Genomic DNA, 24,898 nt, shown 5'->3' with positions numbered 1-24,898 from the left:
GGTTACTTCACTCAACCTAAGGTCCTCAAGGTTCATCCATGTTATCCCATGTGTTAGTACTGTATTCTTTCTTACAGATGAGTAGTATTCTGTTGTATGTATATACTACATTTTGTTTATCCATTCATCTTTTGATGGGCATTTGGGTTGATTCCAACTTTTGGCAAAAGTGAATAATGCCACTATGAACGTTGGTGTGCATGTATCAGTTTATGTCCTGGTTTTTAGTTCTTCTGGGGATATACCCACCAGTAAAATTGCTGGTCATATGGCAAATCTATAGCTAGTTTTTGAGGAAGGGCCAAACTGTCCTCCAGAATGGCTGGATTCTTCCACATTTCCACCAACTGTGGATAAGGGTTCCCATTCATCTGCATCCTCTCCAACACTTGTAGTTCTCTATTTCTTTAATAGCCTCAAGTCTAATTGGTAAGATGGTATCTCATTGTAGCTTTGCTATGTATTTCTCTAATAGGTAGTGATGTTGAGCATTTTTCATGTGTCTTTTATCCATTTGTATTTCTTCTTTGGAGAAGGATCTGCTCAAATCTCTTGCCCACATTTTGAATGGGTTGTTTGTCTTTTTATTTTTGAGAAATAGGATTTTTTATATATGTTGGATATTAGGATCCTATCAGATATATGATTATTAAATATTTTCTTCCATTGGGCAAGCTGTCTTTTTACTTTCTTGATAATCGCCTTTGAGGTGCAAAATACTTTAATTTTGAGGAGGTCCCATTTATCTATTTTTTCTTTGGCTTTTGTGTTTTGGATGTGAAGTTCATGTAGCAATTTCCTATTACAAGTTCCTGTAGATGCTTCCCTACATTGTCTTCCAAGGTCTTTATGGTCTTGGCTCTTATATTTAGATCTCTCATTTATTTGAGTTGATTTTTGTATAAGGCATGAGTTGGTAATCCTCTCCTTCTTTTGCATATGGATATCCAGTTCTCCAAGGACCATTTGTTTAAGAGGCCATTCTTCCCAGTTTAGTGGGCTTTGTACTTTCTTGAATATCAGATGACTGTATATATGAGGATGTGTGTCTGAACTCTCAATTCAGTTTCATTGGTCAGTGTGTCTATCCTTCTGACAATACGATGTTGTTTTGACCACTGTAGCTTTATTGTATGATTTAACATCAGGTAATATTTTTCCTCACATTTCATTTTTCATTTTCAAATGTCTTTGACTGTTTGGGGCCACTTTCCCCTCCAAATAAATTTCATAGTTAGTCTTTCCAGTTCATTAAAAAATTCTGTGTTGATTTTTATTGGGTTTGCACATTAACTGTGTAGATGAGTTTGAATAGGAAAGTCATCTTAATGATGTTTATTCTTCCTATTCAAGAACAGGGAGTATTCTTCCATTTATTTAAGTGTTCTTTGATTTCCTTTAGCAATGTTGTGTAGTTTTCCCTAATATAAGTCCTTTACATGTTTAAATTTATTACTACTGATATATGGCTGACAGGGAGCTGTACAGAACATATGTCCAGGGTGCATGGTAATGTTTGGATATACTCATAGTGGCAACAATTAAAAAACACAGCAGGGGGGGTACTGGGTTCCTGGCCAGTGGTGCTCTGTCGTGGTCCATAGGGGAACAGCGACAGTCTCCCAGGTGCAGCGGCGGGGACCGGGAGGGAGTGAGGTTTCAACAGTGAGCCCCTGACGCTAATGACTATGCTTGTGAGCTGATAAGCCTAAAATAAGAACAAGGCCTAGAGCAGCATTGTGCCTGGGAATTTCCTCCTGTCAGCCTTCATGTTACTCAAATGTGGCCAGTCTCGAAGCCAAACTCAGCATGTAAATGCAATGCCTTCCCCCCAGCGTGGGACATGACACCCGGGGATGAGCCTCCCAGGCACCAAGGGATCACTATCAACTACCAACTGATGATGCAACTGGAAAATGACCTTGTACAGAAGGTTCAATGCGGATCAGCAGAATATCCCTGTCTACACAAAATAACATGACTTTAAAATGCTGTTTGACCTAATGTAAGGGGTAAATGGAAAGGAGAAATGAGTTTATATGGCAACGAGTCTCTAAAAAAGAGTCTGGAGGCTTTCAGAAGGATTGCCCTTATGCACAGCTGAGCAGAGTCTAAGAGACAGATAAAGCAGATACAACCCCCAGGTATTGGTTCCTTTGAGGACTAAAGAGACCCATGGGAGTTATGGTCATGGCAGATGGGGTTAACTACCAGGTCAGATGGCCCCTCTTTGGAACTGGTGTTTATGTGTGATGAATCTGGACTCAGATGGGAGCTCTCTTCATAAGACTTTCATGCTAATGTGCTGGAGTTGCAGTTAGTGTTGGGGTTTAAGATATATTTAGGGGATTTGAATCTCTGGACTGACAATGTGATAGCCAGGTCCTGAGCCTCAACAGACTCCAGCACTTACAATCTGATTTATTGGACTCAGCACACTCAGCTAAGATGGAGTTGAGGAAGGACAACCACCACACCATGGAGCCTAGAGTACCTACAACTGAAAGCAGGAGGATTGCATCCAGTATCTATGTGGAACCTGAGCCTCCTCTTGACATAGAGATGCCACGGACATAACCAATCCAAGGTCCACAAAGAAAAGTTGGCATTGGAGTGGAGTGAGAAAAGTGGACAGGGTGGCTGATATGGGTATGGGGAATGGCAGGAAGAGATGAGATGTGGAGGCGCCTTTGGGACTTAGAGTTGCCCTGGATGGTGCTGCAGGGGCAATCACTGGACATTGTAAATCCTGCCAGGGCCCACTGGATGGAATGTGGGAGAGTATGGGCCATGATGTGGACCATTGACCATGAGGTGCAGAGGTGCCCAAAGATGTACTTACCAAATGCAATGGATGTGTCATGATGATGGGAATGAGTGTTGCTGGGGGGTAGAGGTAGTGTGGGGGTGGTGGGGTTGAATGGGACCTCATATATATATATTTTTAATGTAATATTATTACAAAGTCAATGAAAAAATAAATTTATTCCTAGGTATTTGATTTTATAATTGGTATTGCAAATGGTATTTTTTCTTGATTTCCTCCTCAGATTGTTTAATATTGGTGTAGAGAAATCCTACTGATTTTTACACATTGGTATTATACACTGTGACTTTACTGAACACATTTATAAATGCTAGATGCTTTGTTTTAGATTTCTCATGGCTTGCTATGTAGAGAATCATGTCATCTGCAAAGAGTGAAATTTTACCTCTTCCTTTCTAATTTGGACGCCTTTTATATCTGTTTCTTGCCTCATGCCTGACAAGGTACTTCTAACACAATTTTTAATGGGAGAGGTGATAATGGGTATTCTTGTCTTGTTCTTAATCTTAGAGGGAAAGATTTTACAATTTCAGTATGTATATGATGTTAGATGTGTGTTTTTCATATATATCTTTTATCCTGTTCAGAAAGTTTCCATCTATTCTTATCTTTTGCAGTATTTTTATTAGGAAAGGGTGGGTATTTTGTCAAATGCTTTTTTCTACATGTATAGATATGATCATGTGATTTTTATTTGACCTGATTATATGGTGTATTACTCTGATTAAGTTTCTTATGTTTAGATTTCATTGCATACCAGGGATGAAATCCACTTTGCCATGGATAATTCATTTGATGTGTTGCTGAATACAATTAACAAGTATTTTGTTAAGGATTTTAGTATATAGTTTCATTTGAGAGTTTGGTCTGTTAATTTTCTTTCTCGTGGTGTCTTTGTTTGCCTTTGGTATTATGGTAATGTTGACATCATAGAATGAGTTACACAATGTTTCTTTTATTTCAATTTTTTGTAAGAGTTTAAGCAGAATTGGAGGTAGTTCCTTCCAGATGTTTGGTGGAATTCACCTGCGAGGCTGTCTGACCCAGGGCTCTCCATATTTGGGAGGATTTAATGACAGGTTTTTTCTCTTTACTTGTGATTGGTTTGTTGAGATCATCACTTTCTTCCTTTGTGAATGTCAACTGCTTATGTGTTATTGTTGGTATATAGTTTTTCAAAATATCCTCCTATGATTCTTTTTATTTCTGTGGGTTCAGTGGTGATATCCCCTTTCTCATTTCTAATTTTGTCTATTCACATCTTTGCTCTTTTTTCTGTGTTAAACAAACACAGGAAAAAGCTAAGGGTTTGTCAATTTTATTGGTTTTTTCAAAGAACTAACTCTTTGTTCTGTTTATTTTTTCTAGTGCTTTCTTATTTTCTTTTTCATTTAGTTCTGCTCTGAAATTTGTTCTTTCTTTCTTTCTTCATCCTTTGGGGTTATTTATTCTTTCAATAATTCCTCTAAATGTGCAGTTATTTGTTTGATTTTAGCTATTTTTCTCTTTTGATATATGAATTTATGGCTAAGAATTTCCCTCTCAGTACAGCTTTTGCTGCATCCCATAAGTTTTAATATGTTGTGTTATCATTTTCACTTATTTCAAAGTAGTTGCTGATTTCTTTTGAGATTTCCTCCTGGGCCCACTGTTTGTCTAAGAGTGTGTTGCTTAACTTCTATATCCTTGTGCCTAATCTGGTTCTCCAGCCCTTGCAGACTTTCAGTTTCATCCCACTGTGGTCAGAGAAATTATTTTGTATGATTCCAATCTTTCTGAATTCATTGAGAATTTCTCTGTGGCCTAGCCTGTGGTCTATCTGGGAAAATGATCCATATGCACTTGAGAAGAATGCATTTATGCTGTATTTTGTTGTAGTGTTCTGCATATGTCTATTAGGTTCAGATTCTCTAATAAATTATTCAAATCTTTGTTTATTGATTCTCTGTCAAGATGTTCTGTCTAGTGATGATAATGGTATACTAAAGTCTCCCACAATGATTGTGGAGTCATCAATTCCTCCATTTAGTTTATCCAGTGTTTGCCTCATGTATTTTGAGGCACTCTGATTAGGTGTATAAATATTTATGATTGTTCTTTCTTGATAGATTACCACATTTACTAATATGTAGTGCCCATTTTTGTCTCTCACAATAGTTTTGTTTTTAAAGTCTGTTTTGTCTGATATTAGTATAGTTACTTTTGCCTTTTTTGGTTATTAGTTGCTTATAATATTATTTTTCAGCTATTCACTTTCAACCTTCTTGAATCACTGGGTCTATGGTGAATTTCATATAGACAGCATATAGATGGGTCACATTTTCTTATCCATTCTGCCAATCTATGTCTCTTGACAGGTGAGTTTAATCCATTAACATTCAGTGCTATTACTCTCAAGAAATTACTTACATTAGCCATATTTTCTTTGAATTTGTGTGTGTCATATGTTATTTTTATTTCTTTTTTGTCTTTTTTGTTCATCTTAAACTGTCCTCCAACTCTGACTTCAGTTTTTTTTCTTTCAAGCTACAGAATTCCCCTTAGTATTTCTTGAAGAGCACATTCATTATTGGCATACTCTGTTAGTTTCTTTTTATCTGTGAATATTTTGAGCTCTCCATCAATTTTGAATGCCAGTTCTACTCAATAGAGTATTCTTGGCTGGAAACTTTTTTCTTTTAGTATCTTGACTATGTCATACCACTGTCTTCTTGCATCCATGGTTTCACATGAGAAATCAGCATTTAATCTTATTGAGCCTCCCTTGTGTTCGATGGTTCTCTTTTCTCTTGCTGCTTTCAATATTTTCTCTTTGTCTTGAGCATCAGATAATTTCACAGATATGTTTTGGACTAGGCCTTTTGGGATTTATACTGTTTGGGTAGTGCTGTGATTCCTGGGCATGTACCATCCATCTCCCTCAGTAAGTTTGGGAATTTTTCAGCCATTATTTCCTCCAAAAAACCTTCTGACCCCTTTCCCTTATCTTCTCCTTCTGAGATATTTGTGCATTTTGTGTTGTCATTCAGATCCCTAAGTCTCTATTGGATTTCTTCTAACTTCTTATCTAATAATTCTACTCTTTCTTTGATTTCAGATTTAATGCTTCCCACTTCAATAATTCTTTCCTCTGCCTATTCAATTCTGCTGTTATTTGCTTAGAGTGTTTTTTTAAAAATTTTTTTTTATTTCTTGGATTGTGCCATTCATTACCAACAATGCTGTTATCTTTTTCCATATGTTTACAATTTCTTCAGTACACTCTGCAAGTGTTTTCTTAATATCCTTAATCTCTTCTTTCACTTCATTATAATGATCCATGATATTAGTTTGGACATCTTTGTTTAGTTGTTCAATGTTCTGCTTCTCTTCCTGGTTTTAAGTTCTTTCATTGGTGTGGGCCATGTCTTCCTGATTATTGGTATGTTTTGTAATTTTTTGTGGCTCTCTGCTCATCATTTTATCTTGATGGGTTTCTTCAGTTGGTTATGTCCTCCATGTAGTCTCAGGTTTTATTTAGTTGCGGTTTTTGTGGGTATATTAAGTTTTCTATTATATACTTTTTTCTTCTTATTTTATTTCCTTGTTGTTGTCTAAGTTCCCTTGAATGAAAAAGTTTACATCCAGGGGAAGCAAAAGAAGTGAAAAAAAAAAGACTTAATAGTAATATTGATAGTAAATGTTAGCTGAAGAATCATATAAGACCTAAGGGATTGGATATTAAACTCGTGTAACTGTGTAGAAATACAGGAATAAAAAAGTGGTGCACCTCGAAGGAAATGGGGAACTGAATATCAAAGAGAATATAGTGTGAATTAACAGGTCAGTATGATGAAGAGAGAGGGAAAGAGAAAAGAAAGGATAAAAATAGAAAGTTAATAAAGGATAGAAAACAAAACGGTTAGAATTAAAAAGTCAGAAAAATTGGGGACTAAACAAAGGTAATTGGAATGTAAGGACAACAACAGAAGGTGGAAGTTAGAAAGATGCAGGAGGGAAATGAGACAGCATTGATTGCCAAAATAAGTACACACAGAAATGAGAAAATCAAGAAAGTGGAATCACACCAATCAAGAAACAAGCTGGCAGCATCGAAATGACTCTCAGTCTCTTTGAAAGAGAGCACCCACACCTTGCTGGGAACCCTAAATATGCTCTTGGAAGCTTATTAAGCACTTCCTACTGTCCCGCTCCCTTAGAGGAGTTGTACAGGACTAGTTAATTGCCTGGCTCCACCTTCTCCCAGACTAATTTTCCCTATCCCAGGGAGGTTAGGTAAATCAGACTGCCTCAGCAGATTTACCTCTCCCTTCTTCCTGGTTTCTCCAGAGGCCAGCTGGTATACTTCTGAAAGCTAAAAAAAGGGGGGTCCAGATCATAGAACCCACACTCAGGGGACCCCTCTCCACTTTTCACCAGAACCCTCCCTCTCTCAGAATTTGTCTCTTCTAGCTGACTGACTGGCAAGAGTCAGGGAATGCTGTGGCTTCCTGCACTGAGGGAGGGGCTCAGCTGTCCAATAGCTCCTGCATGAAGCATCAGAAACTCATGGTTTCACCTTGCACAATCATTCTTTTTGTTATGCTCTCTGCAGATGGATGCCCTTAAGCCTCCTGCTTTTTGGGTTCCCAAAACACCTCAGTCAGGAAGGATTTTTCTGCACTCAGTTGTTTTATTTAGACGAGATGATGTAGGTGTACTTAATCTGTCACCATCTTGCCTCTCTCCGTTTTTTTTTTTTCTTGATTGAATTCTTTATGCTGCAGCAGCTTGCTCGTTCGGTAGAGGTGGCATCTGGCTGCGGAAGAGGGGTCGGTCCAGCTCTGGACGAGGGGTCGGTCCCACGTGGGACGAGGGGTTGGTCCCACTTGGGACGAGGGGTCGGTCCGGCAGCAGACGAGGGGTCGGTCTCACAAGGGGTTGCGCGGTTCGGCTGACGGGTTCGCCCGGTGAAGCCGGCGATGAAGGGGTCACCCGGAGAAGCAGGCGACGAACTGGGGACAAGGGAGGCCAGGCCCTTGTAGGGGGCTCTCAGGACTGGAGGGCGCATGGCAGAAGAACTACCGCGGAGACAAAGTAAACACGCAAGTCCACTTTATTGAGGGAGAGGCAACAGTTTTATAGGGGCTGGGGAAGGCTGATTGGTCGAAGCCATGCCCTGTTCTGATTGGTTGCTGGCAAAAGGTCAGTGGGTGGTACTGGATGGGGGAGGGGTGGTGTTTAGGGATTGGCTGTTCCTGTTGCTGGGGGAAGTGGCAGGGTTTAGTGATTGGTGGCTGCTGTTGCTGGGGTAGAGGGCAGACTGGAGTTTCCCGCCCACACCTGGCTGTTGCTGCTGCCGGGGGAGGGGAAAAGGGCAGACTGGATTTTTCCACCCTGCGCCTGCGCAGGGAGAAGGAAGAAGAAGGGTGCCGCCCCACAGGCATCATGTGGTGCCATCCGGGAGGAGGGGTGGCCGCGGAAGCATGGCTGCTGAGAAGGGGAGACCCGAGGGCACTCTGCGCCCATGCCGAGCTCCCTTCAGGGGTGGCGGTGATTCCGACCAGCCACCCTATTATGGGGGCAGCGGCTTGGCCTGCCATGGCTGCTCCCCCGCCAGGCCAGCAAACCACACTTCAGCCCGAGGGATGACCGCAATATGCAAAGTCTTTGTTAATTTCAGAAGAAAATAAGTTAATATGGGAAGGAAGAGAAGTTGGGAAGAGTGCTGGTGAAGGAAGGGATGGGTCAGTGTGAAAGGACCTTTTTGCAGGAATGCCAAACCCAGCAACTAGACAGGGTGAAGGTCATGTCACTGCTATTTGATAGGATTTGTCACCTTGTTGGTGAATGAATTGCAATTGCTTAAAGAATTTTATCATATCACAGTTTACATAATGATTTCAAGTACTTTTCACAAGTGAATCAATTTTCTCAGTTTATTCAACTATTTTAAAAGCAGAAACCTGGGAATGATATCTACCCTTTCCCCCCACATACCATCTAACTCTGTAGGGCACAGCTTTCTACTGGGATTCCCTCATTTTTGTCTGGAGCCAGAACCCTCAGCCCAGAAGAGAAGTGGCTCTTCTCATTCAAGACCCCCAGCACTTGCCCTCTGAATTTGAGTCATTTTCTAGTTGCATAGCAAACAAGAAATCTGCTTCTCCTCCCTTGGGTCTGACCAAGGCCACCAGACATTGAGCAGTGGGGCCAGGACTGATGAGACCACAGTAAGCAGTAGCCATGTTTAAGGGTAAAGAAAACATGTTGAGGTCTGGACCTCAGAAATTCAGGGTCACCCCATTCCTCTCTGCACCCCACCTTGGTCTGCAGGCAACATCTTCAGACTATTACACATAGCTTCAGAGAGAGGGAACCCGCCCCATTCCCCACAGACAAAACACCAAAGGTCAGTCCTGAATGTGAAAGAGAGCCCAGTGCTGACCCTGGTTCTCCCTTGCCTCTTCAGGTTTATGGGTCTTGGTCTGTCCCTTTCCTTCACATGGCCTCAGTGTCCCCATCCCTAAATGAGGGCCTAGGACACATATGTCAATTGTAGAATTGAAATAGAGCCTGAGGGAGCTTTTGTTGATTCACTATCTTTTACCTTATTTATCCTTGAATAAGCCAACATAAGCAAATTATGTCTAGAATTAAATTCATGATCATCTTTGGAAATGGTTATTATGAAAAAGAAACTAATATTTTAATCACAGATATTTTTTGGTTTAAAAATTATTTCAAAGCTGTTTTGACTCTTGACCCCTAACTGAAATCCTAAAATGACTGGGCATAAATAAGACATTAACAGAGTAAGGGATTTATTGTTCTTTTATTATTCTCCCAATTACTGTGAACAATTAAAAGAATCAGGGAGTTATTGTTAAGTAAAAACAGTTCAGGAGAGTGACTGTGGCTTATGTATTGAGTGCCTATCTCCGACATGGGAGATTCTGGGTTTGGTTCCTGGTGCCTTCTGAAAAACACAACAAAAAAGAAACGCCAAGGAAACAAATGGAAAAAAAAGCCTCAGGGGATAAGTGATGATTTCTCACTTAAAACGTCCCAGGTTCAATCCCTGGCCCTGGGTCCTCAAAAAAAACCCACCACATCACAAAAATTCAAAGCCCCTTACCTGGCAGATCCAGTCACAGAAATTCCTCTATTGTTTTATTTTTCCATAAATAATATAACACCAGTTTGTTATTTCATTTATGTACCAAACTCTCCTAACTGGCTCTCCTGTTCATAGAAATCCTTTAAATAAAATACATACCAAGAGCTAAAAGCATCTGTAAGTAGTTAAGATTTCTACTTTGAAATCATCATCAGAGCTAACAGGGATGCCTAGGTTTGCCATGACCCTGGACCACCACGTGGCATTAATCTGCATCTTCTGCCCACAGGATCAGAGCTGTGAAAGGGGGGCTGTGTATCTGTGGGTCTGGGGCCCAGGAGGAACAGGACTCAGAGAAGGTGACCACTCAGGGGATGGCTGGTGGGGAAAGACAGAGAATGAGCAGGATTCTGCTGACCAAAAACAGCATTGTTCCTGGGCTTATGGAGGAATGGGAGGGTTAGGGACTACATAAAAAGGACAGGGAGGGGGAAAGGAGTTGTCTTAAATTGTCATGTTTCCATGCAAAAAAAAATCATGTACAATTGTGTCAAAGCACCTGTAAACAGAGTGATAGAGAGGGTTTATTGCGTACTTTTAAGTTAATATGCATAGACATATCTAAATAGGTAGACATTAATATTGGTGTGAATGTGTCTGTAGGTAAATATAGCCACAGTTAGTTTGGCCTTACTGGCCCCAGGGCCTATAGTCAGTCTTATTTAGGCAACTGCCTGAAGTAGGAAACAGGGTTGTGGTCTGTAGCCCAGGACAGAAAGTGGTCATAAGAGACCCAGGTGGGACTTTGCCTTGATTTAGGCATCCCCATGGGAGTTTACTTTAAGAAAGTCAGTTGACATTAAAAAAAGAATCAGGAAGCCATTATATATGGCATTACTTGGCCTAGAATTGTCTCTTAATAAACAAACATCTATCTACTGTTATAGATTGTGATATTGACCAGACTCAGACTTTGAGTAAAGTTCCAATTGAGAGCTTCATTAGCTGCGCAGTGACTGTCTCATTCTATGCGGAGGAGACAGCAGCCCTGAGTTAAGGGAAGAAGTGTTTTTATAGCCTTTGAGGATGGGGGAGGGGAGTTACTAGCAAGCAAGCAGGCACGGAAGCAGAACACTGTCGTTAGCTGAAGATAGTGTATCTATTTTTTTCTTTTTTAAAAGCCCTTTCTTGTGAGCAGTCCCATGTTATTTTTTGGCCCTTTTCTTGGGGACAGCCCTAAGTTATTTATTGGCACTCTCCTTGGAAACAGCCTACGTTATTTATGTATCTGAAGGCACTTGCAATTCCCATTTCCTAATATAGTTCTATTCCTATTTTCCCAATGTGGCCTTACCCTTACACTACCAAGAAATGAAAGACCTTCCAAATGGTGTGTTTAACTCTCATGATGATTGTCATCCTGTGCAGCAGCCCTTGGGGATGCATCCCTAGGAGGACGCTTCCCTAGGAATCCCTCCACATTGAAAGCCCTCAGCACAGGGTCAGGGACAAATCATTTATGGGAGGCGCCTAGCAGTGTTGGGAATGCTGATGAGTCATTTCAGATATAGTAGCTTTAAAACTCTCATGACTGGCTTGCCTAGCTGTCACTTTTGCAGAAAATCCTCTTGAGAAAATACCTGTGAAGAAATAAATTTATTTTGAGATCTTTGGGGTGCAGCTAAACTCAAATAATTACACGTGCAATTGTCTTAAAATTAGCCCAATAAACATTTTTTAGCCATTTAGCATTAACTGGCTTTGCATACCCAAGGAAATTAGCCCAACATAGGCTCTCAATTTGTAGGTAGGCAGGGATGTTTATATGGTCCCAAGCTGCCTTGGCACTCCTTGCCCTGCTTCCCCTTCGGGGACTCCTTCCCACCTGTGGCCTTTGGAAGCTTTTCTGTAGGGGTCCATCCTACAAAACAGTCAACACCATGCCCGATGAATAGATTGTCACTGCCATCTGGTGGTTATGTCTTCTGAGTCAATGACAAAATCCTCCATTTAAATTCCCCACAGTTGCACATCCTGCTAATGGGCTTCCTGTGTTCCCTGAGCATGTGAATTGTGGAATTTCCTTTCTGACCCAAAAAGGGCTTCACCTGGTGATCCACTGCTTTTTCTTTAGCTGCCCCAAGGGCAGAGAGGGAAGCTGTGGAAGGGGAGCAGATACCTGGATCCTGGCCCCAGATTTGGACAGGAGTATGTCCCAATTGGGAAACATGTCATGGGGAGTCAAGAAGGAGGAACAGGTGCCAGAGAGCATCCTCCCTTCACCCAGACTCTTCTCTCCATATTTTATCCCAGCTCCAGCTGTCATGCCCAGGCTCCGATTGTAGCACCGGGGACATCTTGGTCAGATATATGTGATGCTATACTGGGCCACCATTTCACATCACCCTCCTCCCCCCAGGTGCTTGGCTTCCTCCATGGAGTCCCCACCCTCTCAGAGCCCTCCCTCTCTTATGCCCATCAACTCTCTGCTGTGTCCTTTTAGGAAATGTCCACAGAGATCTAGAAAGTTCATCTGGGTAGAAGCTAAATGTCTACCTCCATGCCAGTGATTCTCTAATAGGGCTAGGAAAAGTGAGGAATGGGATTTGCCCCAGACTGGGGAGTGTCCCAGAGGCCCCCCAATTTTTACCCTGCCTCCTGGGCAGGAGTAGTTGAAAGAAGCCTGTGGCTATATCCCATACTGCATTTACACTGATGCTTCTAGCTTTCAGAATGTCTGCATTTGAAAGAAGTGATTGAAATCTGCTATGGGTTTGGGAGCAAAGGTAAGGGATTGTATCTTTTTTTTCTATCTGATTGCACCATCCTCATTTTGATGCTTCATTTTGCATGTGGGGGTGGGGGCTGCACCTCACTGCACAGGTCTGGGATGCCTTTATTTTTTAACAGGAGGTTCCAGGAATTGAACCTGAGTCCTACATATGGTATATGGGAGCTCAATTGCTTGAGACACAGCTGCTTCCTTAGAGATGCATCTTAAATGATCAACCAAGCCTGAAGCCATCTATAGGAAATTATTCTCATATAATTAACAGAACTTCATTAATGCCACATTTGGGAACCTGCACTAAATTCCTGTGCCAGGTGATACCCTTCCATCTAAGCTCAGAAGCTTCCTGTGGACTAACAGTGTGACGACTGGTCTCTAAAGGTAAGTTAATTCTTAAGCGGAAATTCAATGGGTGTTTTAGGCAAAGTCCCCAAGGTGGTGACCCATTTGGGGATGAGACCTTATCCTGGGACTGCCCTTCATATATCTCTGCTTTGGGATCTGGCTTTGGCTGAGAAAATCCTGGGGAGGTCTGTGGAAGGAGGTTGGTAGGGGAAGACCATAGGATGGCCAGCCAGTGGCCACTATATGGGGCTGATGCCACCCTTGACCTGAGAACACAGAGACCGCTGATCCCCAGATCTTGGGGAAGGGCAAATGGGAGTCATCCGTGATCTTATGTATGCAATTGTCAGGGTTTCTGTTTATTCCAGGCAAGGTGTTAAAACATCAATAACAATACTATGGGAAGTAAGAGCAATATAAGTGACTACTAGTCACTGCTCTTGGATAAGAATTGTTCCAATAGTCACAATTCCTCAAGAGGCAGGGGACTGGGCTTTTTATACAGGAGGAGGAGGCAGGGACCCTTCTGTAAAGGGGTGTGTGGACCCATGTAGAGTGGGTGCCTGGGTTTGATCTGTGACTGATGTGTGAACCTCCCTCCTGCTGATAGCTCACCTGGCCCAAGGCTTGCTGGCAGTAGGAGCCTTGGTTGATCCAGACTGCCTGGTAACATGGGCAAAGGGATTTCCTCACAAAAAATGTTCCATGACTGTGTCAAAGGGGCCTCCCCAAGGCTGGAGATATACTCAGGGTATCTTCTATCACAAGGCTCAAAGAAATTTCTGTCCATAGCATCATCTCCATCTTTTTATGTAAAAACGTGGCCTTATGAATTGTTGGTGGGTATCTGCCTTGTCTATCAGCCAGCTGTGCAGAGAACTGTCTCCCTCCTTTTGCATATAAATAGAGGAGGGCCTCAGAGTCTTTAGTGTTAGGAGTCAATTACCTCTGTCTCTTTTTTTTCTGGGATGAGAGGGGCCACTCACACTCCCAATTGCACTTACCAGCTGCCCTTTCTCCTCATTCCCCTCTTTTTCCACCTGTTGATGATCATTTTTATTTTTTTTAGTTCTTGTGACCAAGAAAACAGCTGCTTAAATATTTGTGTACAAGATTGTATGTGGAAATATTTCCCATTCTCTTGAGTAAATATGTACAAGTGGGGCTAAAGGACTATTTGTTAAGTGTATGATTTACTTTAGAAGAAACTGATATTATATTCCAAAGTGGCTGTTTTGTTTTGTTTGGTATTCATATGAGTAAAACATATGAGTTCCTGTTATTCTGCATTCATGCCACTATTTGATATTCTCATTTTTTTCAAACTAGTGGTAGTGGTATCTCATGAGGTTCTAATTTGCATTTCTCTCATGGCTATTATGTAGAGCTTTTTTTCATATATTATTTCCCACCTATGTATTTTTTTAAAAAGGTACTATTAGGATCACTTAGCTATTTCTAAAATTAGAATGTTTGTATTCTTATGGTTGAGGTTTTTTTTAGTGGTCAAAAAGAAGCTTCCTTCCTTCATTTTTCTCCCCATTGAAAGTAACTGTGACATTCAGAACATAGCCTGCTGCAAACACACAATGAGACATTTAATCATGAGCTGTACTAGGTTAGACATGCTTATGATTAACCAGGAAAATAGATTCATGAGTTATGATTCATTGTTAATTCTCCATCAATGCTAGAAACAGGAGAATATATATGGTTTAGTTTTAAATATTCTTTGTATATGTCTTTAAGGAAGAAATACCAATGGCCAAAAAGCACATGAAAACATCCACAGTTCTGTGGTAACCGCTCTGGTCAAGGGCAGTCTGGGGCACCTCCCTGAAAAAAGACCCTCTTGTGAGTCCTGGGCTTATACTGACCTACTTAGGCTAAGAGGCACCGTGTGTTCCCACGAGGGACAGAGCTGGAGATGGATGAAACAAAAGGCTGAGTGAGTGTTGTGCAGTGTCAACCCACAGAGGAAACATTAGAAGCACACAGAATAGGACGCCATTAAGTTGTATGTGGAAAAACTTCCCCGAGCTTTCCACGAAGATGTATGTGGCATAAAGTTCCAGCCAGGAAATCTTAAAATGCTTTGTGAATTAAAATGGATGACTTTTGGCATGGGCTGGCCCCAGGAGGGCACCTTTGACCCCGGATCATCAGTAAAGTACATGAGATGTTAACCAGAAAACCAGGGTGCCCTGGCCAGTTCCCCTACATTGATGCCTGGCAGGAAACTGTGAGTCAACGTCTGCCCTGGTTAAGGAAATGTATGACTAAGGAAGTCAGGATTTGCCTGATAACAAAAGCCCACAGGTGCTGTCTCAGGAACCAGGCCAAACATGTGCCTTGCAAAGGGTCCAGAGAAAGTGAGCCCCAAATCTAGTGCCAACTCATCCATTCTAGAAGGGCCAGATGAAGATGATCTCCCACCACCTTATGTGATTGTTCCTACAGTGCCAGTGCCGAGGAGTGGGGATGAGCCAAGTATCCCAAGCCATGCGTCCTCGCTGCCCCCACAGCCATCTCCACTACCATCCTCCCTGAGCAGCATGACCTCGCAACCCTGACAGCTGTCTCCACTGCCATCCTTTCTGAACAGCGTGACCTCACTGCCCCCACACCCACCATCCTCCCTGAGCAGCACTACCTCACAGCCATTCCTGCAGCTACTTTCTTCAAGCAACAAGAGCCAGCTGCTCCCATAGGTGCTCCTGCAGCTGTTTCCACAGCCGGTTTCTCATCTTCTTTCTCCAAACAACACAGCACAGTGGCTGCTGCAGTCGCTCCCACAGCCGGTTTCACAGCCAGTTTCTCCAAGCAACATGGCCCAGCCACACCCGCAGCCGCTGCCACAGCTGCTTTCTCCAAACAACACAGCCTCTGTATATCTGCACCTCTGCAATGGCTGTCTCCACCAATCTTGACCCCTGGCAGCATAGTGCCAGTCATCGCTCATGAAGGAGTCCTTGAAAGATGACAACTCAGACCACGGGGAGTCCCAGGGACAGGTGGAGCAGGGAGAAGGGCCACCCTACAGCTCCCTCTCTCTGAAGCCTGGGCTCCAATTTATTATGATGCTGATGGCCATACACAAGGAGAAAACTAAATGTTCATTTACAAACTCTTCACTACCACTGACCTCTTTATCTGGAAAAGTCACACCCCACCATACTTGGAGAAGCCTCAGGTCATGATGGACCTCTTCCAGTCCATCATTCAGACCCACAAACCCACCTGGGCTGACTGTGAACAGCTCCTCTTGACCTTACTCAATTTCAAGGAGAGAACATGAGTCACAAAAGGAGCTTTCACCTGGCTCAAGGAGCACCCATCTGGGGGAAGGCTGGACAGTGATCAATATGCCCACACTCAGTTCCCAGACCAGGACCCCCAATGGGATCCCAATGACATGACCAGGCTCAACTGATTAGAAACTTTCCATAGGGCCTTAGTTGAAGGGTTCAGAGCTGGGAGCCAAAAGGCAGTAAACATGGCAATGACCATCCACCCAAGTCCTACAGACTCTTGAGGGAAGTTGCCTCAGTTCTAACAGGATTGAGTCCTGACATTTATTTCAAACTTTGGGGTGTGATATGATACTACTTTTGTTTATTTTCAATATATTCTACTTTTCAGCCATGGTAGCTCTTTCCAGTGCACCCTATTGCTCTTTACTATAACCCCATCATTGAGGGGTTTATTTTACACCTATTTAGTTTTTGGTACTACAAAATATTCCAGGTCCTTCTTGTATATTTTGTTCCTAGAAAGAGCAATTTCTCTAAGAAGACATTTATTGGAGAATGGTTTTAAAACCTAGAGCTTGGGCATTATCTCTGCTCATTGTTACTGCAGCCTCAAGAGCCTCTCTGCAGAGAGTGTAAGGAAATATATGTGTATATACTAAGATGTGCACATGCCCATATCTAGAAATATGTGTATATACAATCTTCTGTATATTATTCACTTACACATGAGTTCATACTGATCTGTCTAACTCTAAACCATTATCACATAGAACTTCCTAGCCTCCTCCCTTTGCTTATCTGTAAGCTCTTACTTCATAGTGAGAAAAATATTACTTTAACTGCCATCTATCTATGGATTTCTTGATTCTAGTGGACAATTTCAGGATTGTTAATCCATACATGGTGAAATGGTATTTTATCAACTAGAGTACAGTACTTATACCCAATTTCTTTTGACTTAATTTTACGGGCTCTATATTCATATCCAGTACTACTCTCCAGCACCTTTGCCTTCAGCCCCTCCTGTCAGGACAAATTCTACATTTTTTATAAAGTTAGATTTGCAACATGTTTTTCTATCTGAGATTCCCTTGACCTTGTAATTGATTTTTAATTAGCATAATTAAGATACATTCTTTGTGTTGACAAGTTAATTGTGTTTTAACAAATGTACAATAACATGTATCTATAATTACAGTAATACAGGGTAAATTCAGTTTTCTAAAAAAGAGAGCTGATGCAGTAAGATGACACAACAAAAAGAGACAGATCTCCAGTGCCATCTGATGAGAATATTAGCGAACATAGAACACACAGTGACTGGACACAGAGAACAGACAATGGGGGAGGGAGGAGAAATAAATAAATAAATCTTTTTTAAAAAGATGACTATTATTATTTAAAATTTTAAAAAATATAATGGACTTTATATTAAGAGAGGATTTATTTCTAATTTTTTTTATTTTGTTGTTTAGATTACAGAAAAGTTATATCAAAAGTATCAGGTGTTAAAAACTGCTTTTTGACCTTGAATAAAAGGGAGAAATGGAATGGACAAATGATTTTCTATGGCTATGAGTCTCCACAAGAGTGTCGGGAGGTCATCAGAAGAGTCGTGCTTATGCATGCCTTGGCAGGGTCCCAGAAACAGCCAAAGTAGATACAACCCCAGGTACTGGTTCTCATGAGGGCTACAGAGACCAACAGGTTCTATGGTCATGGCAGATGGCTCTGGAGTTCAGAGCCATGTCAACTGGCCCTACTTTGGAGTTTGTCTTCCTGAGTGTGATGGAGTTGGACTCAGATGTGACCTTTCTACACAAGCTTCTTCTGTCACTTTTTCTGAACCTGTGGTTGGCACTGGAGTTGTCGTATACTCAGGAGACCTGAATCTCTGGTCTGTCCATGTGACAGCCATGCCCTGAGCCTCAGCGGACTTGCAACTCCTACCCTCTGGTTTATTGGACTTACCCTGGCCAGGTAATAGGGAGGTGAAGTTCAAACACCACACCAGGGAGCCAGGAGTGCCTACAACTGCAAGCAGGAGAATTGCATCTATCACCCATGTGGAATCGAAGTCCCCTCTTGACACAGATTTGGAGTGGTCATAACCATCCCAGGGTCCACAGGATGGAGGAATAGGGTATGGTTTATAATGGACTTAGTGATAATCTACTACGGAACTATTGTGATTAGTAATGGAAGAAATTGTAGCACTGATGTTGTGAAAGTGGTCATGGTAACTACTGAGGGTAAGGAGAGGGAAGAGAAGATATGATGTGGGGGCATTTTCAGGACTTGGAGTTGTCCTGGGTAGTACTGCAAGGACAGATGCTGGACATTGTATGATATGCCATGGCCCACTGGGTGGACTGGGGGAGAGTTTAAACTACCATGTAAACCATTACCCATGTGGTGCAGCAGTGCTCCAAAATGTATTCACCAAATGCAATGAATGTGCAATGATGAAAGAGGTTGTTGATGTGGGAGGAGTGGGGTGAGGGGGTCGGGGATATATTGGGTCCTCTTATATTTTTTTTAATGTAACATTTAAAAAAAATAAAGAAAGAAAAAAATTTTTGAGGGATTCTAATGTAAGCTCTCCATCCCCTATACCACCCCCTTTTTCAAGGTAGCGGTAACATTTATAATGTTGTATTTGTAAAAGCCATTCATTTAAAAAAAATGCACGTTTGAGAAAAATGACTCTCTTTTGGTAAAGACTAACCTACTTATAGCAATAATCTAAAAAATAAAAGCATCATTGTGACATTTATCACCACTTCACAAATCTAACAAATACCGAAAGAGGCAACTTGCCATTGTTATAACCATTTTAAAACCAAAAACTTAAGCGCAAATCAGAATTAAGGGAAAATACAGAATTTTCACATTTGCATGTATTTTTAGCTGAACTTTAAAAAATTCCACATATAATAAAGCCACAACATTGAATCTAAACATTTAAGACTTGTGACAAAATTCCTCTATAGAAGCAAGGAAAAGAGAGTGGAAATTTAACAGCAGTATATTTCTAGGATAAAATTCAATCAATTATTTCCTTTATCATAGAACAAAAGTCAGTGAGTCAACATTTTAATGACACTAATCAAGTTATTTACTATTCAAGAATTTGCATTTCAATTTGTACCTTTAATAGGTATCCACCCATATACTTAGATTAAATTAAATTTGGCCATCAAAAACACTTCCCTCAGAATTCTAATCTTAAGTATAAACTATAACTTTTCAAAGCATAGTAAAAAACTGTACAGTAATGCTGCCATTTAGATTTATATGCTTTATCTTTAAGTCTTATCTTACAAACAACAGTTTTGCCCTGTTTCTCTAGAATAAATATCCCTATGTCTAAACCTTTAAATGATAATAAAAAAGACAGATTCAAATAATTCATGCTATGCATTTTCCTTCATCGGGGTTTAATAAAAACAGAACCATCTGATGGTGGAGCACCACCTTCCTTCCCAGTTAGTCTCTACCATCCCAGAAGCAGATGAGAGTTCCTTATTATTTTTTGGAAAAAATAAAATATATTTTATAAATATATAAAACCCCACACATTTTTATTATGTGTGATTTCACATTAATTTAGCTCATTGTTACCATCTGCCTTTGTTTATAAGAATAGCATTTCATTGTGTTTATATTTGTGAATTTTATTTGCATCAGGCAGCATGGTTTATCAATCTTTGCTATTTCTTTGGCATAAACCTGCGATGCTCAGGACAGGTTTGGTCACCTTTTCTTAGGACTTCTTATTAATGTGTTGTTCTGTTGTCAGTCTTTCTGACAATCTATTCTTCTGAATACAAGATTTAGCACCCCATGTAATAGTCTTTCAGATGAATAGCTGCATTTCCACTTGTTTTTGGAGTTCTTGTGATTTCTTGGTTTCAGCAAGTTCACAATTTAGGCAGAGCATATTCTGATTTCCCTTTCTGAGATTCCTAAATCTTGTAGAATTCAGGGCAGAGCGGTGAATGTGATTTCTCAGCCATAGAAATTCCCAATTTAAATGGACAAGTACTGGCTTAGCTCTTCTAAACTACCAAGTGACCAGTTTTTTCCATGAAAGAACTAGCGTTGGTGCCAGATTGAATGTGTTTGGATGCCAGTGCCTTTCCTTTGAACCAGCAGGATGTTTTTTTGTTTCTATTTCTAAAGCAGATCTAGCTACAACTAAAAATTACCAGTCCTGGGAAAACAGTAATTTTATGTCTAAAATGTAACTTTTGCCAATATATTCTGAGGTCTCATTGAGGTAAACAAAACAAGCTTAACTGGAGGGTGACTTCTATTTGTAAAAGTCAAATTTGATATGACTGAGAATAACATATTGCACTGCTAAAGCAATATTCGTTATACTTAAAATATAGCATTTGCCATAGACACTGACACCTAGGGAAATAGAATTGGTAAAACAAAATGGGATTTTATTGTGAAAGTGCAACTTCACATGATTCAAAATATGCAGGCACCTTTAAACCAGAAGTGCCAATGCCTAAAATATCACATTCTAACTATATGTCGAGCTTGCTATATCCCAGCATTGCTCAGATAAATGAACAGAGTCTAGGCAAATCAGGATTTGTGCTTATTATCCCAAACTACTTAAGAAATACTGAGCTTGGATAACCCAACATTTTTTAGCATTTATTTTTTATTGTATTATTTGAAGATTCATAGATCACAAAAAATGTTACGTTAAAAATTACGAGGTTCCCATGTAACCCACCCCCCACCCCTCCACTCCTCCCACAGAATGTTTACTTGGAAGGGTATATATTCTTAGCTTAGGATTCTGTTCAGATCTTTTGACCGTTTTTTAATTCAGCATTTGCTTTCTTATATTGGGGTGTTAAAGCTTTTTTGTAAATTTGGATGTCAATCATTTAACAGGTGTGTTTTGTTAATTTTTTTTTCCAAATCTGTAGATTTTCTCTTCAATCCTTTATCAATGTCCTGCATAGAGCAGAAATTTACATTTGAATAAAATTGTTGGAAGCATAAATATTTATGATTGTTCAATCTTGACAGATTGTCCCTTTCACTAAAATGTAGTATCCTTCTTGGTCTCTCACAATTGTTTCGCATTTAAAGTCTATTTTGTGTGATATTAATATAGCTACTCCTGCCTTTTTTTGGTTATTGTTTGCTTGTATGATTGTTTTCCAGCCATTAACTTTCAACCTCCATGAGTTTTTGGGTCTAAGATGTGTCTCTTATAGACAGCATATAGATGGGTCATATTTCCTTATCCAATGTCTCAGTCTGAATCTTTTGATAGGTGAGTTTAATCCATTGACATTCAGTGTTATTACTTTCAAGGAATTATTTGTGTTAGCCATATTTTGATTGCAGTTGTGTTTGTCATATTTTGTTTGCTTTTTTTCCCTTATCTTTTTGTCTTTTTTTGTTGCTCCTACACTCTCCTCCAACTCTTGCTGTCCTTTTTTCCCTTTCTTCCTGCAGAACTCCCTTTAGAATTTCTTGAAGGGGAGGTTTCTTGTTGGCATACTCTTTCAGTTTCTGTTTATCTGTGAATGTTTTGGGCTCTCCATCATTTTTGAATGCTAGTCTAGCTGGATAGAGTATTCTTGGTTGGAGATTTTTTTCCTTTAGTACCTTGACTATATGATACCACTGCCTTCTTGCCTCCATCGTTTCAGATGAGAAATCAGCACTTAATCATATGGAGCTTCCCTTGTATGTGATGTTTTTCTTTTCTCTTGCTGCTTTTAGTATTTTCTCTTTGTCTTGGGCATTGGATAATTTGACAAGTATAAGTCTTGGGGTGGACCTGTTGGGTTTATGATGAGTGGGGTGCGCTGTGCTTCTTGGATATGTACATCTGTCTTTTTCAGTATATTTGGGAAGTTTTCAGCCATTATTTCCTGCAACACTCCTTCTGACCCCTTTCCTTTCTCGTCTCCTTCTGGAATCCCTATAATACGTATGTTTGAGCGTTTTGCATTATCATTCAGGTCCCTAAGTCCTAGCTGGATTTTTTCTATCTTTTTATCGACCAATTCTACTATCTGTTTCATTTCCGATGTACTGTCTTCCACATCACTAATTCTCTGCTCTGCCTCTTCTTGTCTGCTGATATTTGCTGCAAGTGTATTTTTGATTTCTTGAACTGTGGTGTTCATTCCCATCATATCTGTTATCTTTTTGCATATGTCTGCAATTTCCCCTCCAAGTGTTGTCTTCATGTTGTTAACCTCTTCCTTTACTTCATTAAATTTGTTGGTGATAAATGTTCTGAGATCTTTCATTACTTGTGTGAAGTTCTGCTCCCCTTCCTGATTTTTAGTTTTTTCATTGCATTCAGCCATGGTTTCCTGATTACTGGTTTGGTTTGTAGATTTTTGTTGCTGTCTGCTCATCATTTTATCTTGACAGGTTTAATCAGTTCCTTAGCTTCTTTGTCTAGTCTTGGAGATTAATTAGCTGTTGTTTTTGTGTAAATGTTATATCTTCTCTTTGTCACTTTATTCCTCTTATTCTAATTTCTTATTGCTAGTTGCATTCACTTTAAAGAAAAGTATTAGGGTGAGGGAAAGGCAATTGTGTAAGCAAGAAAAAAGTGTAAAGTAATATTTCTGATATATGTTAACAGAGCAACAATATGAGATATGGGAGGATCGGATGTTAGATTCATGTAAGTTGTGTAGAGTTATAGCAGTAGGTAGAGTACCTATAATGAGGTAGTCGACTGAATATGGAAGGAATATGGTATGAATTAAAAAGCTATTGTTTTTGTGAGAGAGGGAAGAGAAAAGAAAGGCAATAGTTTCAAGAGTGGATAACAGACAGAAAACAAAACAAAGGTATTAGAATTTAAGAGTTAGACACTTTGTGGATCAAAGAAAGGGAAGTGGAATATAGGAGAGACAGTAGATGATGGAGGATATCAAGATGTAGTGGAAAGGGGATAGTGTAGGTAGCCAAAATCTATTCACACAGAAATGAGGCAATGGAGGTTGAGGAAACCCAGCAAATGTGAGGTGTTCCCTGCAGCACCTTCCCACCAAATCGATGTCCAGACACCTCCTGTCCTGCAAAAATCCTGAAACAGCCTGGTCCCAAAGAACCTCCAATGCCGCCTAGCCGCTTCTTTGCAGGAGATATTATCTGGTAAGCTCACTCAGCCACCATCTTGCCCACCTTCACCATCCCATGATTTCTGATGAGAAATTGAATGAATCTAATTTTCTTCATGCTTTGGGGATTCTCTCTTTGTCTTTGACCTTTGACATTCTGAGTAGTATATGTTTCATTGTAGGTTTATTAGGATTTATTCTGTTTGGATAGACATATTTATGTCTTTCATAAGATTTGTTACATTTTAGTCATTACCTCAAATAGTTCTTCCCCTTTAACCTCCTTTTTTCCTTCTTGGACACTCAGGATATGTACGTTTGTGCACTTCAGGCTTTCATTAAAATCCTTGAGATCCTCCTTAATTTTTCCCTTTATCAGTTCTTCTGTATGTAAGATTTCAATTTTCCTGTCTTCAAGTTTGCTGATTCTTTTATCTGGCTGTTCAAATTGGCTGTTGTTTATTTCTAATGTATTTTCATTCACTTCTGTTGTACATTTCAATGCATGATTTCTGTTATGTTTCCTTTTATACTTTTACATTCTTCTTTATGCTTATCCAGTGCCTTTTTTAATACCCTTTAACTCTTCAGCTATATATTTCTTTGTTTCCTTGAATTGACTAGGAGATTTTTTTGAAAATCCCTGAACAGTTATTTAAAGTTTTCATTTGTTCTTTTGACTAGGCTATATCTTACTGTTTCATAGCATGCCTTATCATATTTTGCTGATTTCTAGGCATCAGACTATCTTGTTGAGTTTAATCAGATAGTTTCTCTTTCTTACCTAGGGATTTATTTTGGCTTGAGTGAAACCAAAAATCTTTAAGGGGCAGAGATCAGAATAGGCACAAAGATAGGGATGTTAAACAGTACATTCTTAGAAAATCAGTAGGTCAAGGAGGAAGTTTCAAAAGCAATCAGTAACCACCTTGAAATGTGTGAAAAAAAGAACACAAAGTATCAAAATTGTTGAGATACAAGAAAAACAGTGCTTAGAGAAAAATGTATAGCCATAAGTGCGTACATTAAAAGAGAAGAAAGAGCTAAAATCAAACTCCTATTGGCACACCTGGATGGACTAGAAAAAGAAAAATAAGCTCATATCAAATCAAGCAGAAAGCAGGAAAAGACAAAGATTAGAGTAGAGTTAAATGAACTGGAGAAAAAAAAACACGGGAAAATTTAACAAAACCAAAGCTAGTTCTTTGAGAAGAATAATAAAATTGACAAAACTGTAGCTAGACTAACAAAGAAATAAAGAGAGAAGTAAATCCATAAGATAAAAAATGATGAAGGTATCACTACTGATCCTACAGAAATGAGAGGATAATTTGAAAAACTGTGTGCCACCAAGATGGATAATTAGATAAAATGGAAATATTTCTAGAAACCCACAAACATAGGAAATTGATGAATTCAGCAGACTTCACAACTGATGAGATGGAATTAGTCATT

This window comes from Dasypus novemcinctus, chromosome 31 (genome assembly GCF_030445035.2).
Source record: "Dasypus novemcinctus isolate mDasNov1 chromosome 31, mDasNov1.1.hap2, whole genome shotgun sequence".
NCBI classification, from domain to species: Eukaryota; Metazoa; Chordata; class Mammalia; order Cingulata; family Dasypodidae; genus Dasypus; species Dasypus novemcinctus.
Note: the sequence above shows the minus strand (reverse complement) of the source record.